Below are 27,823 nucleotides of genomic sequence, written 5' to 3' on the forward strand. Positions count from 1 at the left end.
TCTCCCCTACCCTTGCACACAGAGTGAAATCTGCACCTTTTCAGGTGTTTCCAGGTTCCAATGCTGCAGATGAATAGGCACCCCTCGTCTCACTCAGCCAGGCAACAGAGATGGTGGATGGCGGGGATTACTGATTTAACACGTGGGATGTGCTTAGACCAGTCTCCTGCATGTAGAAAGCATTTAAGTGTTAGCTATTGTTATTACTTTATAGGTGCCCATTATTTACAAAGGAACTTCATGTGCTTCTCAGAGAACATCTTCTAAAAGCTTATAGTATATTAGGGGAGAGAGGTCGTGCCCAAGCAGCCAGAGTTATTGGCTTTTTTAAAGTCTGATCGTGTCCTGTGGTATAAGAATCTTCAAATTCTTTCCAGGCCACGAGTAGCCTGCCTCTACCTACCAATTCAGCCACCTCTTGTACCCCTGTCTCCTTTGTTCTTTAAACTCTAGCTACATTGGATTTTCCCATTTCCTAGAATGCAAGCGCCATGAGGGCAAGGCATTTTCTGCTGTTTTGTTTAGTGATGAAACGCCAGCACCTAAGGTGATGTCTGGCACACAGGAGGGATCTATGTATCTGTTTGTTGAATAAAAGTCAATGTTAGCATTCACGGCTCTCTTACTTGACTTCAGCCCACTCCTTACCCTCACCACCTTCTTTCACTGAACTACTTTCTGCTTACCCTTTAGGTCTGTGTTTGTTTTTTTTTTTTTTAATTGAGTTTTAGTCAATTTCTGGTGTACAGCACAGTTTTTCTAGGTCTGTGTTTAATATCACTTCTTTAGAGAGTCATCCCCTGATACCATCATTTGAATTAAATTCTTTTCTACATGCTCTTTTACTACCATGAACTTTTAAACTTCCAATTATTTGTTTAAAGTATGGAGAGAATCTTTATCTGTTTTGCTCATTCTATGTCCCCAGGTCCTAATTTATTGCCTGAATCCTTGAAAATTCTCAGTTAATTGGAGTGAAAAGTAGCTCTAAGGGAAGGCAGACGAAGATAAATGCCATAAGATGAACAGAGATAAAGTGCTTGAAATTTAGAGGAGAAAAACATTATTTACAAGGATGCGAGTCAGGGGATGTTCAGTGGAGGGTATAGTACCAGAGCTAGGGTTTGTGGTGAATAGGATTTGGAGGTGGTGAGAAATGTCACCCTTGACAAAATCTCCTGAGTCAGGGCGTGGAAGTAATGTAGGTGCTCTGCGTACCACCCAGAAGCCCTGGGGGAACTGAGGCACTCATTCCCCGACTGATGGAGTGGAGGTCCGTGAGTGGCTTACAGCTGGGTCTCTCTCCAGGAACGGCCCACAACCAAAGACGGCTCCTTCACCCAAGTTTACTCCGGCAGGGCAGCCACAAGCCACTGCCTGTCACCTCAGTCTGGGACGTCTCATTTAAGCTTCAGAGTTCCTTTTAGTTTTGACTGGAGTCTTTCCTGTAACTGCTTCATAGTTCTAACATCCTTCACAGGAGGGCACACCCCAATAAACCTCTTGTGCGCAGATCTCTGCCTCCATGCCTGTTTCCTGTGCAGCTCGATCTACAATAAGCAGCTATTCTGAGACTTGCACAGGAGGATTAAGAAGCAAGTTTGTTTGTTTTCCTTTCCAAGCTGTTGAATCTCTTCAGTAAAATCCTTGTCTGGAAGCAACATCGTGTCAGTCAGGTGAAAGGGGAGTTTCTGTCCTTGAAGTGGGAGTGAACCCCACGTAGGTCTTTGTCTATTTCCGCTCCCCTGTATTCTGTGCTAAGATGGATCTCAGAAGGCGTCACACACCCACTAGGTCTCATCTGAGTACAGTTTGAAAGCCAGTAGGAAAATCCACAGAGTCCATAACATAGTGTGGGAAAGAAAACTGGACCAGGCCATTGAGTGCTTTGAATGTGGGGACGGAAACGTGAACATTATTCTGGAGGTGAGGGTCGGAGGGTGGGCAGATTATTGACGGTACTTAATTAAGGGATTAACATGATCAGAACTGCATTGAGGCAAATGGCTAAACATAAGGGGGAGGAACTGAAATCTTTACCTCACGTTATATAACAACGTCCAGATGGCTTAAAGACACGCATGTCATGAAACCACAAAATTCCTTTAAAAATACACATATATTTCTAAAATCTTGGGGTTTTCCTTGAAAACATGATATCACACAAGTTACCTGGGGGCATTCATGTTAAGCCTGATATTCAAGAAAGAAACAAAAAGACTGACAGGTTTAGATGAAAAATTAGACACATCTGCGCACGTAAAACACCATAACTAAAAAAGAAAGCCAGATGATAACTGGAGAATAGATTTTGACATAAAGAAAATTGATTAAGGATAACTATCCTGAATACATAAAAGACTCATAAAGATCAACATAAAAATAGAAAAACTAGGTAAGTATATGAACAACTAATTTGCAAAATAAAAAATGCCAAATGACCAACCAAAATGAAAAAACCCCAACATTTCTAATGATCAAAGAAATAAGTATAAATTAAAACAATGATGTTCTCTTTTTTTTCCCGTTAATCAACCTGGCAAAGACACTGTTGGTTGCTTACCCAAAAGCCACCACCCAGCCTTCTTCCTTGCTAACAGACTCTGCTTTCAAACTGGGGAGAGGTTTAATGTTCTCAGTGAAGGCGGTTCCAGTCCCTGGTTCTGGAGTAAATCTGAGGTCCCTTTAGGTTGTTGAAATTGAAAGGTAAGTCAGCCAGAAGACTTCCAGGAAAGACTTTCCAACCTGGACTTCCAATATTGCTGAGCAACCCTATGTGATTTCTCTAGTAAGCTCACTTTCCCAAGTTCTAAAACAATTACACCACACCTTCTCTGATAGCCTCTAAATTCTACATTCACGTTCCTCCCTTAGCTGGTGACCTTGCCTCGTGTTTGAATGAGAAAAATAGAAGCAATCAGAGAGAATCTCTTCATTTTCACACCATCAACTCTGTCAGCCTATGTGAAGCACCGTTGCCTTGCCCCCCGTCAAACATCAAACCTTTCCCTTGGGCCCCATCCCTTCTCCTTCCTCAAGGACTCACCTGCCGCATTTGTTTCTCTCTCCCCTGCATTAGCTCTTCTTTCCTTGATTCTTTTTTTTTTTTTCTACTTGATCGTTCACACACACGTGCACTGTTACTGCCCATCCTAAAAACAAAACAAACACAAACCCTTAAAAACTTCTTTGGACTCCGTATCCAAACACAAACCCTTAAAAACTTCTTTGGACTCCGTATCCCCTCACCACCCCCGTTTCTTAGCTCCCTTTTCACAGCAAAACATCTTGAAAACTTGTCTTAGTCACTGTTTCACTTCGCATTTTCTCCTCCATCTGCTCCAGTTAAACTACTGTCTACACTGATCCGCTAAGACTGTCTTGCCAAGGTCATTAGTGACCCCCAGTGTTTCTCAATCTTACTGTTTCCTCTTTACTCTTTTATTTGCCCTATTAGCAGCTGTGTACTCCTGGTGTCTCCTCCTTTCCTTATAAGGACACCGGTCCCGTGGATTAGCGTTCCATCCTTATGACCCCGTTTAATCTTAACTGCCTCCTTAAAGGCTTCATCTCTGATTACAATCACATTGGAGGTTAGGGCTTCAACCAATGAATTTCGGAGGGTGGGACACACAATTTTGTACATAACAGTTGTTTTAGTTTTAAATGCCATCTACATGCCGATTAAAAAAAATCCGTGACTTTGCCCTCTCTCTGACTTGTATCTCCGAATGCCTCCTCAACGTAGACGCATGGATGTCTAATAAGCATGTACATTTAACATGGTCAAAGCAGGTCACCTCTCTCTCCTGCTTCTTCCAACACTTTCTAGTTTTTTCCAGCCTAGTCAACAGCCCCTCCATCTTCTTTGTAGTTTCAGCCCCAACTATAAGAATTCTCATCTTTCCCCTATTTTCCACAGCCAATCTGCCAGCAGTTCCTCTCAATTCTACTTCTAAAGCATTACAAACCTGTCCATTTCTCTTCCCGTCTCCTATTCCTACACCAGCTCAAGCCTCTATTTTTTTCCCTCTTGGAAAAATTGATCCTAATTGATCTCTCTGATTCTAGTTTTGCTTCATTATCATCCATTCTCATAGCAGCAACATGAGCTTGTTAAAAGATCTTGTCACTCCTCTGCTTAAAATCTTCCAATGGAGCATAGAACTAAATGCAAAGACAGGTGGAAGGTATAGCTCAGGGATAGAGCGCGTGCTTAGCGTGCACAAGGTCCTGGGTTCAATCCCCAGCACCTCTATTAAAAAATAATAATAAGGCGTCAAAAAAGAAAAACCAACAAAAAGCAAAATAGACAAATGATTTGAAGAGACACTTCACCAAAGATGTTAAATGGATGGCAAAGCAGCACATGAAAAATGCTTAACATCATGCAGTATTAGGGAAATGCCAATTAAAATTTCAGTGAGATCTTATCACCCCTCTGCTTAAAACCCTGCAGTGAGTATTGGACCCAAATGTAAAATAGCAACAGCAACAATGTGACAACAACTACGACCACAAGCACAAAAGGGCGAAAGGTTTTTTTTTTTTTTAACATTTTTTTTATTGAGTTATAGTCACTTTACAATGTTGTGTCAAATTCCAGTGTAGAGCACAATTTTTCAGTTATACATGAACATACATATATAATTGTCACATTTTTTTTCACTGTGAGCTACCACAAGATCTTGTATATATTTCCCTGTGCTATACAGTATAATCCTGTTAATCTATTCTGAATATGCCTGTCAGTATCTACAAATTGGAAATCCCAGTCTGTTCCTTCCCACCTTCCCCCCCTTGGCAACCACAAGTTTGTATTCTACGTCTATGAGTCTGTTTCTGTTTTGTATGTATGTATGTATGTATTTATTTATTTTTTAGATTTCACATATGAGTGATCTCATATGGTATTTTTCTTTCTCTTTCTGGGTAACTTCACTTAGAATGACATTCTCCAGGAACATCCATGTTGCTGCAAATGGTGTTACATTGTCATTTTTATGGCTGAATATTATTCCATTGTATAAATATACCACCTCTTCTTTATCCAGTCATCTGCTGATGGACATTTAGGCTGTTTCCATGTCTTGGCTACTGTAAATAGTGCTGCTGTGAACATTGGGGTGCAGGTGTCATTTTGAAGTAGGGTTCCTTCTGGATATAAGCCCAGGAGCGGGATTACTGGGTCATATGGCAAGTCTATTCCTAGTCTTTTGAGGAATCTCCATACTGTTTTCCACAGTGGCTGCACCAAACTGCATTCCCACCAGCAGTGTAGGAGGGTTCGAAGGGCAAGTGGTTTAAACGGACTCTTCAAAGAGGATGAAAAATAAATGGCAAATAAGCACATGAAAGTGCTCAGCATCATTAGTCATTAGGAAGATGACAGAACCACACTGAGATCTTGTCATTCTGCTGCTCAGAACCAGTCCAAGCTTCCATCACTTCTCACTCGTCCTATAAATATTCTTCCAAATCTGCTTCCACTTTTGTGTCCATTTATACAGACATTCCTCATTCCACCGTGCTTGGCTTTGTTGTGCTTCACAGACATTGTGCGTTTTAGGGATTGAAGGTTTGTGGCAATCCTCTGTAGGGCAATTTTTCCAACAGGGTTTGCTTACTTTATGTCTCTGTATCACATCTTGGTCGTTCTCACAATGTTTCAGACTTTTCAATGATTATTCTATTTGTCATGGTGATTGGTGATCAGGGATGTTTGATGTTACTGCTGTAATTGTTTTGGAGCACACAGAGCACGCCCAAGTAAGACTTCGAACTTAGCTGATAAATACTGAGGCACAACGGTATTGAAATCAGGCCAGTGAATAACCCTACAATGGCCTCCAAATGTTCAAGTGATAGGAAGAGTTTCACCTCTCTCACTTTACATCAAAAGCTAGCAATGATTAAGCTTAGTGACAAAGGCATGTCGAAAGCCAAGACAGGCCCGAAGCCCAGCCTTTGCACAGAACACTGAGCCAAGCTGTGAATACAAAGGAAAAGTTCTTGCAGGAAATTAAAAGTGCTCCTCCAGTGAACACATGAACGATAAGAAAGCCAAACAGCTTTATTGCTGATACGGAAAAAGTTTGAGTGGTCTGGATAGAAGATCAAACCAGCCACAACATTCCCTTAAGCCAAAACCTAATCAGGAGCCAGGCCCTAACCCTCTTCACTTCTGTGAAGGCTGGGAGAGGGGAGGAAGCTGCGAAAGAAAAGTCTGAAGCTTAGCAGAGGTTGGTTCACGAGGTTTAGGGAAATAAGTCACCTCCATAATGTAAAGGTACAAGGTGAAGCAGCAAATGCTGATGGAGAAGCTGCAGCATGTTACCCAGAGTCTCTAGCTCAGATCATTAATGAAGGTGGCTCCACTAAACAGATTTTCAATGTAGATGCAACAGCCTTATATTGGAAGGCGATGCCCTCTAGGACGTTCAGAGCTGGAGAGGAGAAGTCAATGCCAGGCTTCAAAGAGCAGGCTGACTCTCTTGTTAGGGGCTAATGCAGCTGCTCACTTTCAGTTGAAGCTAATGCTCATTTACCATTCCCCAAATCCTAGGCCTCTTAAGAACTACACTAAATCTACTCTGCCTATTTTCTAGAAATGAAACAACAAAGCCTGGATGGCAGCTCATCTGTTTATGTGATTTAATGAATATTTTAAGCCCACTGCTCAGAAAAAAAAAACATTCTGTCAAAATACTACTGCTCATTGACAATTGCACCTGGTCACCCAGAACTCTGATGCAGATGTACAATGAGATTAATATTATTTTCATGCTTGATAACACATCATCCATTCTGCAGCCCACGGATCAAGAAGTAATTTTGAATTTCAAGTCTTATTATTTAAGAAATACATTTCATAAAACTATAGCTGCCACAGACAGTGATTTCCCTGATGGATCTGGCAAAATGAGTCGACAACCTTCTGGAAAGTGTTCACCACTCTAAATGCCATTAAGAACATTTATGAGTCATGGGATGAGGTCAGGCTATCAACACTAAAAGGAGTTTGGAAGAAGTTGATTCTAACCCTCATGGATGACTTTGAGAGGTTTAGGACTTTCATAGAACAAGTCACTGCAGATGTGGTGGAAATAGCAAGAGAACGAGAATTAGAGGTGGAGACTGAAGATTTGACTTGCTACAATCTCACGATAAAACTTTAATGGATGAGGAGTTAATTCTTAGGGATGAGAAAAGAAAGTGGTTTCTTGAGATAGAATCTATTCTTCGTGAAGATGCTGTGAAGATGGTTGAAAAGACAACAAAGGATTTAGAAGTACATAAACTTAGTCAATAAAAGAGCAGCAGGGTTTGAGAGGATTGACTTTAATTTTGAAAACAGTTCTACTGTGTGAAAAACACTATCAAACAGCATTGCATGCTATAGAGAAATTGTTCACAAAAGGAAGAGTCAATCAATGTGGCAAACTTCATTTTTGTCTTATTTTAATAAATTGCCTAGCCTTCAGCAAGCACCACCCTGATCAGTCAGCAGCCATCGACATTGAGGCAAGATGCTCCATGAGCAAGATTACAAGTCACTAAAGGCTCAAATGATGGTTAGCATTTTTTAGCAATAAAATATTTTAAAATAAAGATATATACATTTTTTAAAGACATAATGCTATTGCACACTTAATAGACTATATTTTAGTGTAAACATAACTTTTATATGCATTGGGAAACCAAAAAAAAATCATATGAATCACTTTATTGTGGAATTCACTTGATTGCAGTGGTCTGAAACTGAACTGACAATATCCCCGAGGTGTGCCTGTAATTCATTCTCCTCATAGCAGCTGCATGATCCTGTCAAAAGAGTTTGTCATTCTTCTAGTTAAAGCCCTTTAATGCATCACAGGTCTAAATGTAAGCACATAGGCAATTTAATGGAGGAAGAGTGGCCTTTTAAATAGAGTGGGGACAGTTGAATATCCACATACAAAAAAACTCAGTGGTGAAAAGCTTAAAGCTTTTTCTCTAAGATCAAAAATAATCAAGGATGTCTACTCTTGCCACTTTTACTCAACGTAGTATTGGAAGTCCTAGCCAAAGCAATTAGGCAAGAAAAAGAAATAAAAAGCATCCAAATTGGAAAGGAAGAAGTAAAGCTGTCACTATTGGCAGATGACATGATATTACATATAGACAATCCTAAAGACTCCATCGAGAAATGATTAGAACTAATAAAGAAATTCATTAAAGCTGCAGAATAAAAAATCAATACAGAAAAATCTGTTGCATTTCTGTATGCTAATAATGAACTATCAGAAAGATGAATTAAGAAAGCAATCTCATTTACAGTAGCATCAAAAAGAATAAAATACCTAGGAATAAATTTGACCAAGGAAGTGAAAGACCTGTATATTTAAAAGTATAAGATATTAATGAAAGAAACATAAGAAGACACAAATAAATGGAAAAATATACATGGACTGAAAGATAAAATTGGCTGGCTTCAGGGGCGTGTGACCCTTGCTCAGAAGGGCCCTGTGTTTGGTTTTTGTTTTGCTTTGGTTTTTTAAGGGGGGAGATAATTAGCTTTATTTATTTATTTTAAATTTTATTTATTTTTTTAATGGAGGTACTGGGGATTTAACCCAAGACATTGTGCCTGCTAACGCTAGGCTCTACCACTGCGCCCCATGCTTGGTTTAATGCTCTGTTTTTGCTGCTGTGAAATTCTTAATAATTTTTCTTAAACAAAGGGCCCCACATTTTACTTTCATTCTGGGCCCTGCAAATTATGTAATTGTCTTCGCTGCATGATTCCTTTGTTATGACCTGAGATGATGATATGATATTCCAGAGAAGTTAAAATTCTAGTGACTGCAGATCAGTGGTTGTTAGGAGAAATGGGATTGACTGCAAAGAAGCAGAAAGACACTATTTGGGGTGATGAAAATGTTTCATATCCTAGATGGTGGTGTGGATTACGCAACTGTATACATACATTTATTAAAGTCGATCAAATCGTAGAGTTAAAATTGGGAAATTCTACTGTATACAAGTTAAACCTCCGTAGAGCTGACATACCCACACAGACACACAAATTTTATGTAAAAGAACCGCCAATGGCTTCCCTTCACATTTGGAATAGAACTCCTAACTCCTCTCACTTCCGTGGGGAGATGGAGGAGGCCTTCCTCACCTCTGGGACCTCATTCTCAGTCACCTGGCCTTATTGTTTCTTTCACGGGCTGAGTTTCTTTCTGTCTCAGGCCTTTGCACTAGCTTTCCATTTGTCTGTGATTCCTCACCCTCATCTCTGCACGGCTGGCTCTAGTCATTCGGTTTCGATTTAAGACCCCTTCAGGGAGGCCTTCTGTAAGCATCCAGCTGAAGGCAGCCTCAGACACTCCACCACATCACCCTGATTCTTTGCACAACACCTCTCAAGCCCTGACATCTTCAGTCTCTGTTTATTATTTAGTTATTTTCTCCTCCACCGATCTGGACTCTTCTGAGACTGGGAACCTACTCGGTCATCGTCCACCACTGTATCCTGGGTGCCTAGGAGCACCTGACAGGTAGTATGTGCTCAGTAAACGTTGGCTGAATGAATGAAGGAGTTGATAAAACATTATTGAATGATATGAAAAGAGCTTCTTGATATCTTTCTAGGCAAAAAAGAGCAGCTAAGAAAAGTTAGGTAGTGATGATCCCATTATTTACAAAACATACACATACATTAACAAAAAAAGATCAGAATATACCGCAAGTCTTTGTCCAACGGCTCATCGGACCCGCATCTGCCCTGGAACAGGTACACTGTGTGGTGGCCACTTTCTGCTAGGGGCCGTGGTGATCTGTAAAACTGCCCCATGAGTTAGACCTGAGGGTGGATTCTGAGGACGGATGGTTTTCCTCACGTGCTATGTGAGTCTCTCTCTAGCTCGCAGTCTTTTTTGCCGGGAAACCCACCCTCTACACTTCCTTTACGGCTGAATTCTGCTCTGCCGTTGTCTATGACTTCCACACTACGCCGCCTCCATCCCGAGCTTTCTGTCCCACAGCAGTTCTTGAATTCTGAACAAAGATTACCTGCCAGAGGGTAGTTTCAGACTCTGCCAGGGAGTGAAAGAGAGCCCCTGCATTGGTGTCATTTCAAAACAGAGTTGATGGTCAGGGTCTGAGCTGAATCTTCCTTACCCAAGTCCAGAACAAACTTTTCCCACACTGATGACGTTGACAGCTTGCAGAGGTTTCATCACTCCGTCTCCCTCATGCTCGTTCGTGCCACTATCATTGAGCACTAGTTTAATGAGCCTTCTGGTTCATTACTGCTCTTCCTTATTCTGACTTCCAACCTAGGCAAACTCCCTGCAGCCTGGCCTACAAGAAGCATCACCACTCATGCAGCCCAGAGAAGGCAATTAACAGATGATACACAGTGGGAAGCAAGTTTTAAGATGGCGTTCATATAGTTTCTGGAACTAGCTTTGCCCTTATCCCAGATCTCGGCTTTAACACTACCATTTCATGGTGCCATGGTCTCTCTATACCACCACCCCTGCAGCTGGGCAGTATCTGGGGGGTTTATGGGCACCTGAAGACGACTGATAGGTGCCAGGACGATAATGCCAGGATGATGATCATAGTGATGACAGGATAATAGCAACATAATAGCTAACATTTTAAAGTGTGTACTGTTTTATCAGGCATTGTTCTAAATATTTTCCATGGGTTTTCCCTTAATTCTCTCAAAAACACTGTTATGTGGGTATTTCTAATAATACAAAGCATAGATCTCTTTTTACTGGGCAATAAGAAAGACACTTCGTTTGTCCTTCCGACAGACACGCACTGCCTTCCCATAAAGCAGCAACAAAGACGGCGATGGCCGGAGACTGGGTTTCCACCTTTGTAGGAATCATGCTATGGCATGCCCACAATCATTGTGCTGTTCCATAGTTCTCCACCCCACCTTCCGCTGCTTCCTTGCTTCACCTGGCCAGCGGAAGCCCTGCCCTCTACCCGACGCTCTGTTATCTGAGACAGGGAGCTGAACACAGGGTGGAAAGGCACTGCATTACTTTTGACACCAATTCAGTTCAAGTACTTAGTGTATTTGTAAGAGTTCTTGGAGTTTGAAAGAAGTCATGTGAATATGCATTCATCTCAAGAACAGCCTGGAACTTGTTGTAACTTCCTGTTGGGTTAACCAGGACAATACTGCTTCCACCCTACCTTGGAAAGAATTGTGTCCATTTTGACTCTGGACCTTTAAACTTGGCTGTCAGCCCCTGCGCCACACCCTGGCCAGTTTATATGAGAATTTGACCGAGACCTTTCCTTGTGATCTGTGGATTGGTTACCATCCTCTCCCTGGTTTTTGCATTCTTCTTGGCTCCTTCTGCTGGTTTTAGTATCTGTTTCTAGATCATTTAATTTGTACATCACTCTGTCTTCTTGAAGTTTAGTTTTCTGTTCTCTGGTTTTGGCGCTCCCTCTGGTCTTATGAGCAACCCATTCCTGCAGCTGGAGAGGAGAGCAGGAGTGCATACAATTGAAAAGTTACTTTGTGCAAGAAGGGAGCTGAGTTTACTTTGGGGTTGAAGTTTAAGATGAAGTCTTGTATGCTTGGACTCCCTCAAGAATCTGCTCCTGTACACTAGATCTTACCCAAAAAGATTTCTGTGGAAAATATTTAGTGTTTTAAAATGTGTCTTCCTGGGGGAGAGTATAGCTCAGTGGTAGAGCACATGCCTGGCATGCACAGGGTCCTGGGTTCAATCCCCAGTACCTCCATTATAAATTCATACGTACATACATACCTAATTACCCCCTCCCCAAAATAAATAAAAATAAAAATGTGAAATTGTTAAAAAAAAAAAAGAAGGTGAAATTGCTCAAGAAAAATAAAAATTTTTAAAAATGTGTATTCCTGAATTGCCTGCAGCTCTTTTATTATGTTTGGGGATACTTTTCAGCTGTTTTCTATTTTGTTTCATAGGCATACCTTTTATGACTTCATCCAAGTCGTCGATGAAAAATAATGAACAAGGGGCTGGGAGTTATAGCTCAGTGGTAGAGTGTGGGCTTAGCACGCATGAGGTCCCGGGTTCAATCCCCAGTACCTCCATTAACAACAACAACAGCAAAAGATTAAAAAATAAATTAATTTAAAAAATGAATGGGAACAGGACCAAAGTCCTCTGGCATAACACTAAAGATCTTCCATTACCTGGGCAGATCTAATGGTAACATGAATATAACTATTTTAAAATTCGTATTTATCTATTTAGTCTGGGAGAACATCACTAGGTACTTTGTCCAGTGGTTTCTGGAAAATGAAATCTGCTGGGTCTGTGGTGTTGTATGTCTATTTCAGGGGTTTTCAGGCTGCGTTGCTTGGAGCTCTGAAGTTTGGGGGAAGTGCTCGGGGTTTATCGTAGAGAATGGGGGTGAGGAGAGTGACTTTTCCTTCCCCACTTCAGTTAGAACTGTCTTACTCTTATGTGTTTTAGCAATTGTACTCCTGGGTAAGATTTCATTTGCAAAGAGAATTCTTTGGCTTTAAAATGTTTGAAATTCTTTTTTTCCCCCCAGATAATGACTATTGCTGAAAATAAAGCTAAGACACCTCTTTTGTTACCAGTTCCTTTTGTGTCTGAATTGGCTCATTGGTCAGAACAGTTCTGTGTGTGTAATCTGTTGCCTAGATATGTTTTTAGGCTTTTATAGACTAGTTTGTGGCACTAATTACAGTTACAGTGTGGTTCCAAAGGAAAATTCATTCTGAATTTCAAGAGATAGCATAGTAGTTAAGAGCGTAGGTTCTGGATTCAGATCACCTGGTTTAGAATTCCAGCTTGTCACACTTTGCGTGTGGCTTTGGGCAAGTTTCTTAACCTCTCTGTGCTTCACCGTTCCCAGCCATTGAAAGGGGTAAGACTGTTCGAGCTACATTATAAGGTTTTGAGAGTATGAAATGAAATTATCATGTTCTGTGCCTGTCAAAATGCCTCGCACATTGTAAGTGCTCAATAAATTGTCATTAAAGTATCATTGTCAATATCGATTGACATCAATTATAAATGTCAATGAATTCTCATGACTGTAACTCATCCACAAGCTGCCCATGACTGCACACCATGGTTTACTTCTGAAAAATTCTCTAGAATACCTTTTTAGGAAGGCTTGACATGAAGTGAGTCCTCAATAAAAGCAGACTGAAAATTTAGTTTGAACTTTCTTGCCTTTCCGTTTATGCGGCATATGAATCTATTGTCGGGTCAAATATGTTAAATCAACTGTCACTTGAATTATTTTCATTTGACTCCTTTAATCTTGAAGGAAGGCATAGCAAAACATTTCAATAATAGCAAGGTTGAATTTTACCTTAAAATTAATGCATTCTGGAAATAGTGGAACATGTGAATGATCACTCTTTTTGAAAATGAGGAAGTCTCAAAATAGCATGCCTGAATATAAATATTTACAATTATTTTAAGGGCGTTTTAACAGGAGAGTGGACATAACATGTAAATTTTAATATTGCTATTGCACTTCTAACTCATAACAAAAAGTAGAGTCAGAATCTCGACAGATACATTAGCAAGGCTTAGTTAACATATACTCCTGCCTTCCAAAGACCTGACATGCTGTGCTTAAATACCCTCCTCCTTAAAATGATTCTTTCTTTCTTTCTTTCTTTTTTTGGCTTGCTTTTAATTTTCTTTAAAAAAAAAACTTTCAAAGTGTTTGTGTTTTGTTTGATGTTTGTCTAGGTACCCACACTGAAAGATAAAGTCAGATGAATTATTTAAGAATTATTTAAGAATGTGTCAATGAAATCTCCGTGGGTGAGAAATACACTAACAGATGTTTCTGGGAGGAGATACCCTTTTGTTTATAACTAACTTATAAATATGACTCAAATAATTAAAAACCTTGCTTGTCGTGTTAATAAACTGGGAAGTGAGGTGACGGTTTTAGGGAAGAAGCTGCTTTCTTTGTCTCCTGTTTAAAATGATACTTTTTGGCTCTTGAGGCATTTGGATTAAAGGTCCTCTTGGCTTCCTGGCCGTGCGCGCCTTCCAGGTCTTTTCTTGTAATGTTCTGATAGCATCTCTGGGTCTTTGATGATATTTTTGCCTTCTCAATTCATTTGGCAAAAAGCCGTTTGAAAACCTGACTGACTTCAGACAATATGCACACTTGGAAAGCAACCTAAATAAATACAAGGGAATATGTTGCATTGGGGTAGTTCAGCTAGATTCCTCTAGAAATGTGGTGTCTGCTTGCAAAGCCTGTGACTTCAATAGCTTTTAACTTCTAATCCCATTTGTTCTTTGTTTTTCTTCTCAAGCCAAGGAGAAAACAGCCTAACTTCTCTATCTTGATGAAATAGATTCTGTCATAGGTTTTTTTTATTCTAATCCCTAGCCCTTAAAAATGTTTTTTTTTTAATGTCTTGAGCCATTTGAACATTTGTTTGTGGTAATCAGTACATAAAATAAAACATTTTGTATACAGAAATGACACATCAGAAGGAGTATTACTTATTGTGTCCAAATTTGAGATGTTAATTTCAATGTATGACCCATGAGTCAGGATCTCCCTGATTTATCACTCACTTATTTAACCACGAAACGCATTTGCTTGAATTGTGGTTTCCGGCTTTTCTTCTGTTTCTTTCTCTTTTAGTTTGACTCTTTTCTGCTGGATACTTCTCATTGCTTTTTTTTTTTTTTTCCTCATTTCTTTCTTTTAAAAAATATTTTTGGTGTTTTTTGTGGTTTTAATTTTAAAATAGCTTTATTGAGATGTAATTCTTATAATGTTTGCCCTTATAAAGTATACAATTCAGTGGTTTTTAAGACATTCATAGAGTTGTGCAATCATCCCCACGATCTAATTTTAGAATATTTTCACAACCCTTTAAAGGAACTCCATACCCATTACCAGACACTCCCTATTTCCCCCTCCACCAGTCTTTGGCAACCATTGAACTATTTTCTGCTTCTGTGGATTTGCCTATTCTGGACATTTCATATAAATGGATCATACAATATGTGACCTTTTTTGACTGGCTTCTTTCACTTAGTATATTGTTTTCAAGATTCATCCATGTTGTAGCATGTGTCAGTACTTCATTCCTTTTTTATTGCTGAATAATACTCCATTTATGGATATGTCATATTTTATTTATCCATTCATCAATTGATGAATATTTGTCTCCATCAAATTTTTAAGCTATTATGAATAATGCTTATATAAATATTTGTGTGCAAGTTTTTATATGGACATCTGTTTTCAGTTCTCTTGGGTATAAATCTAGAAGTCGTCTCATTGCCTTTTTTTTAAACTTTCATTTAATTAATTTTGAAATAACATGTTTTTATATTCTCATTCATATTTTCAATCCTTTCATAAATCACCTGTTTATTCACACTGTGGTATTTGCCTTTTGTTGATTTCTAATAACTCTTTATATATTCCATATATGATTGTCAAATTGTTGATTTTAATATTTTTTTAATTTAAGCTTTACCAAAGTTGCACATAGCTTAAAAATTTATACTTGTGTTATTATGAAATAATTACCAGCATCTATCTTCATTCCTTCTCCCTAGTGATAATCAGTTTTAGTTCTTTTAGCTTTTCTTCTACTGTTTACCTCCATATTTCTAAACAACATGCTTATTCTGTCATTCTTGATATTTCAGTTTTATATGTGATATATTAACTCTGAATTACAGTATTCTCTACACCATACCTCTCTTTCTTTTAGTCTATAAAATACTTACAATTTGTTATATTGATATTTAATAATTGCATTATTATGACTATGTAAATATAATTTTTTGCCATTGTCATGTGGTATAGTATGAACATACTTATTTCTTGTCAAACTTTTGTTTTGTGTATTATGAAAAATCACGATTTTCTGTGTAACTTATTGCTAATTCTTACTCTGCCAGAGTTCAGAGTAATAAATAACATCAAACATGGTAGATTTTCTGTCCTTTTTATTTTCTTGTAGCCATCCCTTCTGCATTTGTCTTAACTGGTTACACTTTAGGCTTGGTGCACAGCTGGAATCTTCCTTTACCATCATCCTGGGGATATTTTTTAGCCTTTTCCTGCATTGGCACTGGGTCTTCAAAGAACTGGATGCCAACATCGGGTTAAATGAGCAAAGAATTTATTAAGGAAATGCCTGTGAACAAAAATGGAGAGGGAACTGGGAGGGGCTGAAGGAATCCATCAGATCATGAGACAAGTCTGACCCTCAGGGAAGGATGGTTAGCTGGAAGGAAGGTTAAACAAGCCTTCAGGTGGTTCATCAGAAGACTTCTGTGTCTCCCAGAAATAAACCTGCCTGAGTAATGGAGTCATTCGCTGGATCCAGTGCACGGAAAGTGTGGGCTGAGCTGGATTTCCGAGCACAGCAACTGGCTCTTGGTCAATATCCTCCTGTAGCTGGCGGGCTGCCAGGTGAATTCTCATGGCCACGATAGCCACCTTGTTTCTTAGAGTTCATGTCTTTTTTTCCCTTCTTCTTAGTTTATACGCCTTTGTTTTGGCAGATCACATCCTCTAGCAGCTTAAGACCATGCTGCACTAACATGCTGTGCAATTTTCCTTAATGTTTGGTTTATTCCCCTTTTCTTAGTGTACATTCACTGGGATGGTCCCTTTAGGCAAGGACTGAGAGCATATTCACAGTAGGTATTTGTTGTATGTACCGCAGGGCCCTTCTTCCTGGGGACCTAGCCATCTCTTCCTTCGATGGTTCCAGATCTGGAAATTGGCTTAAGTCTGGGAACTAAGCAAGGCATTGTGACTTTTTATCGGGACCACTATCTTCAGCCCCCTGCGCCTTCATTCTTATCTTCTGATTGCAGGTGCTAAGTAGTACCCTTGAAGGGTGCCTGGCTATTTAATCCCTAGGAACCCCAAATTTCTTTTAATTCTCTCACTGCCAGTTAAGTTCTCTCAGCTGCCTCTTTAAGCTTGCTGGCTGTTCTGGAAACCATGGCTCCCTGACTTCTGGCAGTTCTGGGCCGCTACCTGGTCTCTCTTACTTTGGGGCTCATGATGTCCATCACCATTAATGAGCCCAGCCCTGTGACCTCCTCTCCTACCTTCAGGCCTGGACTGCAGAGAAGACTGAATCTGAACTTCCTATGACAGCACCTCTCTCTGTATGAGCTAGCACGCACCCTTTGTAGGACCCTACTGAGGCTTCTCGACCACACAGCAATTTGTACCCTAAGAGTTGTCCCCACTTCCTCTCCTGGCTGGCAGGCAGGTAACGACCATTAAACCCCCAGCACAGTATAGCTGGGGAAGTGCGGGCCCGATGGATCAGCAAGAAGAGTGTGTGGTGAGAGAGGCACATCACTGAGAACTTCAGGGATGGGGTGTGCCTCTGTAGCCTGGGGCTGATGCTACGAAAGTGGGCACAGAGCCCAGTACCGGGGACATCCACCCAGAAGTCCCCATCCCATGCTTCGGCCCTGACCTCAGTGTAACACAGCACTTAATCGCTTCCGCAGGTCCCCATTCTAGACACGAGGTCCTGTGGTTGCTCCTCAGCTGTATTTCCTCTCCCACTCTCTCTCTGTGAGCAGTGCCACCACCACGAGCATACGCTGGCTCTCACACTTGGCCTTTAACTGTTGGTTAACTACCCTCAGTTTCTCATTATCCCTCTGAAGGGCTTCCGTTCACTTAATAATAACTAGCCACTGTCATTGCAGGCAGTGTCCCTCCTGTGTCTTCTAAAGGCCCGAATCACTGCGTTAGTAGCCTTTTCCCCTCCACTGGCTGTTTTCCAGGCCGTTATCTTGAAATAGTCAGCAGTCGGCCCACTATCTTGTGCCAGGGACAATCTGCGGCCAACATTCCACTCAGGCTGGGGCTTTCCTTGCCAGCCAGTGGGTGGTCTCCACCAATCTCCACCCTTCGGGCTGCCTTCATGGACCATTCCCGGCACCCACTATTCAGTTCAGTTCCTCGAGAAGCAGATACCATGATGGAAAGAGAGATGTATGAGATTTATTGGGAGGAAACGCCCGTGAAAGATAAAGTGGAGCCGGAGCAGGGGTTAGCTAGAAAAGTTACGATGTTATGATGTGGGTCTGGCACCTGAAGAAGGGGAGAGGAAAGGAAGAAGCAGTCTTGAGAAAGAGAAAGTCTTGCCCAGGCATCAGCGAGCAAAGACTGGTCGTCTTCTGGTCCACTCCCTGTTTAGTCTGGGGGAGAGCGCACTGTGGTGGATGCTGAAGGTACAATGGGTAGAAGCCGTCAGCCACTATCCTCCTTGGTGGAGGTTATCTCTTAGCTGCAGGTGTCAACGTAAAGAAAAACAACATAAAAGTTGTGTGTAAGTTTTATTCAGGGACCTCACTGAGGACTATCGCCTGAGAAACAGCCTCTCAGTAGCTCTGAGGGGATGCGCTGAAGAGGTAGGGGAGGAGCTAGTGTACATATGAATTTATTTTTGGCTGGGAAATACATGTAGGCAAGCATATATCTTGGTGAAACATGACTGCTAATCACAAATAATAGAAATTGCAAGTTAATTTTAGTTGATTTTTAGTGCTTTTCTACTTTAGGAAGACGCAAGAATCTGGGGTCACTGAAATTCTCTCTTAGATCTGCATCTTAAGTGTCTAGGGGCCCGCATACCCAAAGCACAGACTGTTTCATCTTGTTGTTCCCACCCTGAATCCCCCGCAGGGAGCAAGGTCCCTGGGTTTCAACCGGACCCTTTGTATGACGGGATGCCGAGCTGCACTCTGCTATTTTCATCTACAAAGGGGACTCTGAGCCGTGCACACCCAGGACTGTCCCTTCTGTCCTTTCCCCCTGAGCGGTAATGCCTGCTTTGTCATAAATCAGGTTTCTTTGTTGGCATGGGTTTATTTTGGGGTTCTCTCTTCTGTTCCATTGATTTTTATAAGGATCCCTATGCCAGTACCATGTTGTCTTAATGATCAACGCTTCCCATTAAGTCCTGTCACTTGACAAAGCAAGTATCTCCAAGTTGCCCTAACGCAGGTGTATCTGGGCTAGTCTTGTTCCTTTTCTCATTCACATCAGTTTTCAGACTGGCTTGTCAAGTTCCACAAGCAGCCCTTTGTGTTTCGACTAGAACTGCACTGAACATTTCAGATCAATCGAAAGAACTGACACCTGTATGATAGTGAGTCTTCAAATCCAACAACATACTATTTTCATCCATTTATTTAAATCTTTAAAAACGTCTTTCAATATTACACATATTTTTTTCTAGAAAAGGCTCGTGTATCTTTTTAAAGATTCATCACTGATACTATAAATTTTTGTCATTAATGTAAATGGTATCTTTATTTAAAAAAGTTGTATTTCCTGTTTTTTGCTAGGTGTACAGTCATGCCTTTCAGAATTGCCCTACCTTGAGGCAAAGGGCTCTGGCTTTTATATCCCGCGTCTGCCAGGACTGCCCTCAGGGCCTCGGTGTGACCCTGTGTGAGGGCTCTCTTGGCCCGAGGCCAATGCCTGGGGAGTGACTCAGCTGAGAGCTGCGGGGCCGCAGACATTCCCACCAGCTGGGCAAAGACGACGGAGGCCTGGAGGGGAAGCCTCACAGAACTCCTAAAAGCCCCTTAACAGCTTGAAGAAGTTCTCTTTTATTCTTAGTTTTTAAAACTGTTCCTGCTTTGGTAGAAGGAGAGGCGTTGCCTCGCTGTGTGACCCGGGGAACTGGATTTGAGGTCTAACTGCTTCTTCAACAGGCTTTCAACTGATCCCGTGTCAGCCTCACTTTCCGCCCAGTTAACCCGAGCTTCTCTGTGCAGGACCGGCTGGCTTGCTCTCCTGCTTCACCCACTGCAGCGTGGGTTTTAGCTCTCTGTGCTCATCCAAGGCAGGCACCCCTTACCCACCCGCTTTCTGACCTTCAAAGGTCTGATGCTGTCTCCTCCCCATATCTCTCTCCTTTTCATCCTTTACCTGTCATTTGAGTTGAGTTCAGGAAGAGCATGGGTAAAAGTATGTGTTCAGTTGCTCTTCTTGCCTGGAAGCTCTCTCAGGAGCCTGATTTGGAGATTTACGAAACAAGGGTAAAGCAGGTGGAGTGTGACACAGGCTGTTTCGGATACCTGAAATTATCCCTTCTTCCTTCTCCGTCTTTGCTTGTCTAACCCACCCTGCAGGTCACATTCTCCAGGACACCTGCTTTCACAGCCCAAGTCTGGGTTAGATTCTCCTCTTATGTGATGGCACTATAAGCTTGTTACACTCATTGTAACAAGTGTCACACTTTGCCCTAAATGCTTGCTTATCAGCCTTTAGGATTTCATTGGCTGCACATTTACCGACAGCGGGACTGTATTTGATCTCTGTTGGAGTCCCCAGTCCCAAGCATAGAGATGATTTAAGAAGTAGTCAGCAGAGTTGTCCTGAGTGAATGAATACATATGTAAATAAATCACATAGCTTTGAGTTGATTTCCTATAAATGCAGTAACTTATAAAGCTCTCACTTTTCTGTAGCTAAAGATCCTTTCTTTCCTTTCTTTGCTGGACTGTAGAAACCAAAAAGGCAAGACTAGTTTTATTTCCATGGTCATTAGAATCATAGATATTAATGCCTTAACCAATGACATTTAAAAAAAAATTTTATTGAAATATAGTTGATTTACAATGTTGTATTACTCTCTGGTGTACAGCAAAGTGATTCAGTTATACATATATATTCTTTTCCATTATGATTTATTGCAGGATATTGAATATAGTTCCCTGTGCTGTACAGTAGGACCCTGTTTTTTTTTTTTTTTTTTTTGAGTTTCAAATATTTATTACCTTTATCAAGGACATTTTAAAGGTACTTGGATTTTATCACTAATATGAGTTAGGAGTAGACGATGTGTAAAGTTCTCTCTCACTTTAAAATTCTTTGAAAGTTTACTCCTTAAACTTCTATTTTTAGAATCTAGGCATTATAGAAATCTATAGGAGAAGAATTCTGACAACAACCATGTAAGCAATAAAATATAAGGATAAAATATTAAGAATGGAAAATAGATTTAAAAATATTTTAAGTGTTCATAACCCAAATTTTAGGAAATATAACCAATAACAATTATTAGAAGAACCCTTTAATCGTGCCCTTTTGCTGATCTGGTTTACCATCCTGCAGTGCAACACTAATAGTGCTTTACTAGACTTTGTTTTCAGAAGTGCCAAACACAGAACAAAAGGCATTCTGATGTAACCTTCCCAAGGAAGTTCTTGGAGAGTCTGTTATCATTGATATTCAGATTTAAGAGGAAATAAAGCAAGTTTATGGTCAGTTACTCATCTGATGCTGAAGGTACAGGAGCCCCTTACACGAGTATTTGTTCAAAGAAAGCCCTGGAAGATGCTTTTGTGACAAGCAAACTCAATCTCCAGGTCGGGAAAACTGTTATCAGATCTGTAATTCAGCTTCATAGCACATCTGCAAAGGCAGCCGTTAAGGGGCATTCCTTAACCTCTCATATGTAACGTCCATCAAAGGGACATTCATGTTTGCTCTTACTTTTTTGACTTATCTGATCCAAAAAGTAATAAATACACAAAGTAGATAGTGTGAAAAATTACTCCTGAGGAACCACCACTGCTAATGCTCTGTTGCATGGATTCCTGGTTTTTCTTTCCCAGTGTTTACTTCCTCCCATAGTTAAGATGCTATAAGTGTATCTCCAGAGCCCTCTTTTCCTACTTAGCAATGAATCATTGCTATTTCTCTATTTCATTAAATATTCTTTGCAAATGTGATTTTAATAGTTGTGTAATTGCCATCATATAGGTGTACATAATAAGTTTCCTATTGTCATGTAGAGCGCTTTATTACATTTTCTGTAACAATAAACTTTATGTCTTCTCATTCTTGAAATTCAGTCTTTAACTCTGAAGAGTAAAAGTAAAGAGGGTTGTAGTAGGGACTTGTTTGAGATAATGCATGTAAAATGTATACAAATTAAAAAATGAAATATATTTACGGGTTTAACTATTAGTATATGGGAAATTTTATTTACATTATTTGTATTATTAAACTTAACCAACTTACTCTTTGAGAAGTTAAATCATATCTACTTTCAGAATGAATTATATCATGAACCATAGTCTATGTAATATATATGTATATATATATGTAAATATATAAAACAATATATTAAAATAAAACAAATATTGTTAGAGACCACTGATTTTCAAACTGGTCGGCAAGATATTAGTGGGTGAAGATACCTTATTGGTTGTAACCAGCATTGTTTTGTTTTTTTAATTGAGATATAATTGAAATACAACATTGTATTAGTTTTAGGTGTACAAAGTAATGTATATATTGCAAAATGATTACCACACTAAGTTTAGTTAACCTGCAAGCAACTTTCAAATTCCTCAAAGAATAAAAAGTAAAACTACCACATAATCCAGCAATTCTCCTTCTGAGTCTTTATTGGAAGGAAATGAAATCACTGTCTCAAACAGATCCTGCACCTCCATGTTCACTGGAGCATTATTTACAATAGCCAAGACGTGCAAACAACCAGCATCCATCCGTTTTGTAAAGAATGAAAGCTCCTGGCATTCCCTGTAATGGAACGTCCCTTGTTTTATCACCACTAGAGGGCAGTATAAGACATTAGTATTTGAAAAAAAAAAAACTCAGACAATTCTGCTTAAAACAAATTGACCTGGTTTTACAGACACAAAATTACACGTAAAAACACTGTTGGACTGTTAATTTAACTCCATGTGAAGGACTACCGCGTAGTATACACTGAGTTAGGGATACACCGATGAATAAACTTGTCCCATAATCTAGTAAGAAGACGGCGCTGATAACGCAAGGCACCCAGTCACCCACGTCTGTGTGGCTTGCGCCTGCCTTTCCAGCCCCAAACCCCGCCACTCCCCGCCTTGCAAGCTGAGCTGCAGTCGTGCTGCGCTGCTTGTAATTGCCTTGCTCTTCCTGGAATATTGGTTGTGCTTCTCTGCCTGGTGAACTCTCACCTACATCTCAAGCACCAATATCGTGACTTTGTCAGACAAAGTTAAATGCGTGTGCTTTCTCCAGTCCACTCCTTTGGAAGCAAGTTTAGTCCCCTTACAGTTGATTTCCGGTGTCTCTTTTCCCTGGGAAACGGAGCTACCGGAATGGCAAAGGATGTCTTGTTCATTTTTGTTTCTTAAGCTGCGGTAGTGCCTTTCACGTAGACAGCGCTTAAAATGCATATTTAATAAGTGGGCAGATAAAAGTGCTATGGACAGATGCTGTAATGAGATAACTTCCTACACAATCTCCGTTAATGTTTCTACCCTCTCCTTCTGTACATGCCGCTAAAAAGCACTAACCAATCTCCATAGCAAACCAAAGACAGGTGGTTTTGACTTGCTTGTGCTGAGGGGGAGTTAGGCTCTGACAAACAAGAAAAGGAAAGGGAAAAGAATTTTGGAGGATGATTTAGGTTTCCCTAATATTTTCCCCATGATGCCTCAGGGGATGGTATTCTGAGACTAAACAATCTTTGTTCTTCCGTCCTTTTCTTACGTTAGCCAAGTAGGCAAAGTGGTTTTGTTTGCCATTTGGCTAGCAGTTGACAACCCTGACACCTTTGGCATTAAGAAGACAGGGTTCCTGGTTCATCCCATCGAGGTCTACAAAAGCTAAAGAATCAGAGTCAAGTTTCAACTTGCCCCAGGTACTCACATGGCAAATTAAACAATTCTCCAGCCAAGTGTATGGATTTGTTCATAAAAGTTTTTGTTATATGTTCACCTTAGTTATGTTTGCAAAAAGATTAAAAAACAATACTTGCAGCATGCTTTAAATCTTATAGATCTGCCCAAACTCTCAAACATTTAGAAAACGCTGCTCTGAAAAGAGACCTGGCTGTTCATTTGAAGGGTTAAGTGATCTCTAAAATCAAATCGACTTCGGTTTGATTCCTGGATTTGTCTTTTTCTAGCTTGGTGAGCTGGGGCACGTTACTCAACCTCACTTCACCTCAGTTCTCTCATCTGAAGTAAGGACACAACAATACTTACCTTGCTGGGTTTTTGGGAGGATTTGAGGAGGTGCTGCATATAAAGAGCTTTGCATAAGATTTAACATAGTGTAAGCTTTCAAAAAATGTGTTTTTAAAAATGTCGTTTGTGTTTTTTTGGAGGGAGGATTAATTAATTTATTTATTTTTATAGGAGGTACGGGCGATCGAACCCAGGACCTTGTGCATGCTAAGCATGCGCTCCACCACCTGACTCTACCCTCCCCACCTTAAAAATGTTAGCTATTATCATAAGATAAAGATCTTTACTGCAAGATCAAATCATTTTTTCTTGACATGCAGACTTTTTCTTTCAAATAACCAGTGCTTAATGGATTTTCTCCCCCACTACGGCAGTAAGAAGGATTATTTTTGTCAATTTGCTAAGACATATGCCATAAGCAAATGAAGGCTCGTGACCATGAGAACCTTGGGGAGGGTGAAGCCCCCGCTGTGGGATGCTACAGCCCGGGGTGGCTGGGGGTGGGGGGACGGGCATCCGAGGGCCTCAAAGAGTCTCTCACAGTGTTTCCCGTCCAGCGTTCTCACCTTTGCTTGCAGGTGCAGTGAGGAATCTGGCCTTATTATGAAGCTCCTTGAGGCAAGAGTGAGATTTCTCTTCTTTAGCATCACTGATGTTGGCCTTGGAATATGGCTTTCGAACAGATAGTCTGCATTAGTAATTCCTTTTAATAATGTAGGAACGTTACTCTATATAATCTATATAAAAATGGCATATGTACATATATGCTTAAGACATTTTAAAGCAAACTATTGAATATATGTTTAATGTTTTATACAATCATAGTGACATTGGTTCTGAACCAAAAATTGGGATGTATGATACAACAAAATATTTTAAACATTTATTTAAGAGTTTAAAAAATGTTAACTTTTTATTTTGAAATAATTTTAGACTTACAGAGAGTTCCCATATACATACCCATGACTCAGCTTTCCCTAACGTTAACATCCTGTGTAACCATGGCAGAGTTATCAACACTTAGAAACAAACATTTGTACAACACTATTGACGGCAGATTTTATTAGGATTTCACCAGTTTTCTTTCCACTAATGTTCTTATTCTGTTTCAGGGTCCAACCCGAGATATCATGTTCTATTTTGCTCTGTGCTTTAGTCTCTCCTGATCTGTGTCAGTTCATCTGTTTTTCTTTTCTTTTCCTTTCATGATCTTGACACTTCTTCTAGAAAGTACCGTTGTAAGGCATTTTGCGGACTGTTCTGAGTTGTCCAGGTTTGTGTGATATTTCTCTCCTGATTGTGTGCCTAGATTTTTGGGAAGGATACCACAGAAGTGATGGGCCCTTCCCAGTGCACTATATTAATGGGTACAACACGGCATCAGTATGTTCCCTCACTGGTAATTTTAACCTTGAACGGTTGGTTCAGGTGATACCGGCCAGGTCTTTTTACTACAGTAAAGATCACATTTTCCCCTTTGTAATTAAGTACTTTGCGTGAGGTGCTTGGAGACTATGTAAATATCCTGTTTCTCCTGAAACTTGGCAGCTGATTTTAGCATTCACCGGTGGATCTTGCTTGTAACAATTTTCTAATGCTGAATTTTCACTTCATTTTATTTTATTTTGCAGTACAAACGAACTTTATGGTTTGCAACATGAAGTGGGAGGGTAAGAGCTGGGACAGCCCTGGCTCCTACGGCCGCTCCACAGACCTGAGGTCAAAGGAGATGGTGTGAGCACCCTGGGAGGATCCTGAGGAACCTTGGTTCTGTCCTGCTCCTTGGAGCCCTGTGTCCCAGTGCTTGAGACTAGACTGGGCACAATGTCATTTTATAAATGATATCCTAATGCACAAACTTGTGTCTTGATGGCATAAAAAAATGTCCAAAATATTTACTGGTAGCGGCATGCAACTTTCTGTTTTTTTAAATATGAGCTCTAAATTTTGTTGCCTTCCTAAATCCTACTTTCTACACACCAAATAAGTACAAAATGCTTCCTCTTTCAGTCATTCATTTTTTCCCCACTAATTTTCTAATTAGTTATTAGTAAGTATTTAATGTGACCTTGGGTGGGTTTAACTCTCTGGATTATGGTAACAGAATAATGGTTCACCAAAGATGTTCACTTCCATATCCTCATAATTCATGTCTATGTTATACAAAAATGGTGTATTAGTTTCCTCTTGCTGCTATAACAAATTACCACAAACTTAGTGGTTTAAAATAATACAAATTTATTACCTTATAGTTATAAAGATCAGAAATCTGAAATGGGTTTCTGTGAGTGAAGATCAAGGTGTTGATAGGACGGTGTTACTTCAATAAGCTCCAGGGGAGAATTTCTTTCCTTGCCTTTTCCCACTTTTTCCCACCTGTGATCCTTGGCTGATGGTCCTCTCCTCCACCTTCAAAACTAGCAGTTTAGCATAATATTCAAATCTCCCTTGGACTTTGACAGTGACTCCCCTGCCTTCCTCTTTTACTTATATGGACCCTTATGACTGCATTGAATCCATCAAGATAATTCCAGATAACATTCCATCTCAAGATCTTTAACTTAGTCGTATCTGCAAAGTTCCTTTTGCCCCGTAAGGTAATGTCTTCCAAGTCCGGAGGAGGAAGATGTGGACATCTTGGGGTCAATGATTCTGCTTACCACTTCTGTTGTATCTAACTTTTAACTTTATTATCATAAAACTGCTAATAGTATCCAATTATTATCTTTTTAAATTTCCTCTTGATTTAACTCATTCCAGTTAGGTTTTTGTCCCAATACTCTGCTGAACCACTTTTGTCAAAGCCACCTCCAGGTAGCCAGATCCAGTGGGAGTTTTTCAGTCTTAATCTAACGTAAACTTTTTGTCAGCGTTGACATAGTTGATCCATCCTTTATCTTGAGACAATTCCTTGGCTCGGCTCCTCAGTCCTCTTCTCTACCTACATTCTCCCTCCAGGTGATTTCATCCAATTTCATGGCTGTAAATATCACCTAGATACTGACAATCCCCAAATCCTGTTTTTAACTTGTGTATTTAACTGCTCATTCAGTATAAACCATTTGGAGAGATAACAGGCATTTTAAGCCTAAAGACTGATTTTCAAACCAAACCTGCTTCTCCCCCTGTATTCTCCACCTCAGTAAATGGTTCTGTCATTCAGAGCTACTCAGGCCAAAAAACATTAAGATCATTCTTGATTCGTCCTGTTTTCCCATACTTCACAACCAATCCATCATAAGTTTTTAAAAAATAAAGAACTTTTGCAATAAGCTAAGTGAGAGAAGTTTATGGCTTGGATGAGGTTAACAATGGTGGCAGTATTAACTGGTCAGATAAAGAACATACTTTGAAATACTAATTTTTTCTTTAATCGGTCCCCCTCCTTAAATACCTGCCGCCTCCTTCCCTCCCCTAAATATATTCTCCAGACACCAGGGTGATCTTTTAAAAGGATCACGTCCCTCCTTACTCTGATCCCCACAAAGGAGTAACTCACATAACTCTAGACTGGCATCCAGAGTCCCTCATACGCGATCCTGCTCGTGGCGCCTGTTACCCCCCTTCCCCGAAGCCTTGCCTTGCTCACTGCTCACCAGTCGTGCTAGCGTTTCTACTCCGTAACCATGGTAAGAAGGCTCCCGCCCAAGGTCCTCTGCACTCGTTTCCTCTGTGTAGAATTCTCTTCTCCCACTGCCACCGAGGTTCGTTCTCTTACGTCACTCAGACGTGCTCAGATGTCACCTTCTTAGAGACCCACTCCACCTCTCTAACTGTAATAGTCCCCCTGTCAC

At 40.3% G+C, this 27,823-nt stretch overlaps 1 long non-coding RNA gene across 1 annotated transcript; it reads right to left on the reverse strand.

Annotated features, from left to right (window-relative positions):
* Positions 1–42: 42 nt before the first annotated feature.
* On the reverse strand, positions 43–27,675 carry LOC140698918 (uncharacterized). The gene is made up of 4 exons (XR_012076926.1): positions 27,626–27,675; positions 24,596–24,701; positions 3,047–3,152; positions 43–166 (listed from the first exon to the last, which is right to left on the reverse strand). It is a non-coding gene; the product is annotated as an uncharacterized lncRNA (long non-coding RNA).
* Positions 27,676–27,823: the final 148 nt, after the last annotated feature.

Source organism: Vicugna pacos, chromosome 10, assembly GCF_048564905.1.
Source record: "Vicugna pacos chromosome 10, VicPac4, whole genome shotgun sequence".
In the NCBI taxonomy this organism is placed as follows: Eukaryota; Metazoa; Chordata; class Mammalia; order Artiodactyla; family Camelidae; genus Vicugna; species Vicugna pacos.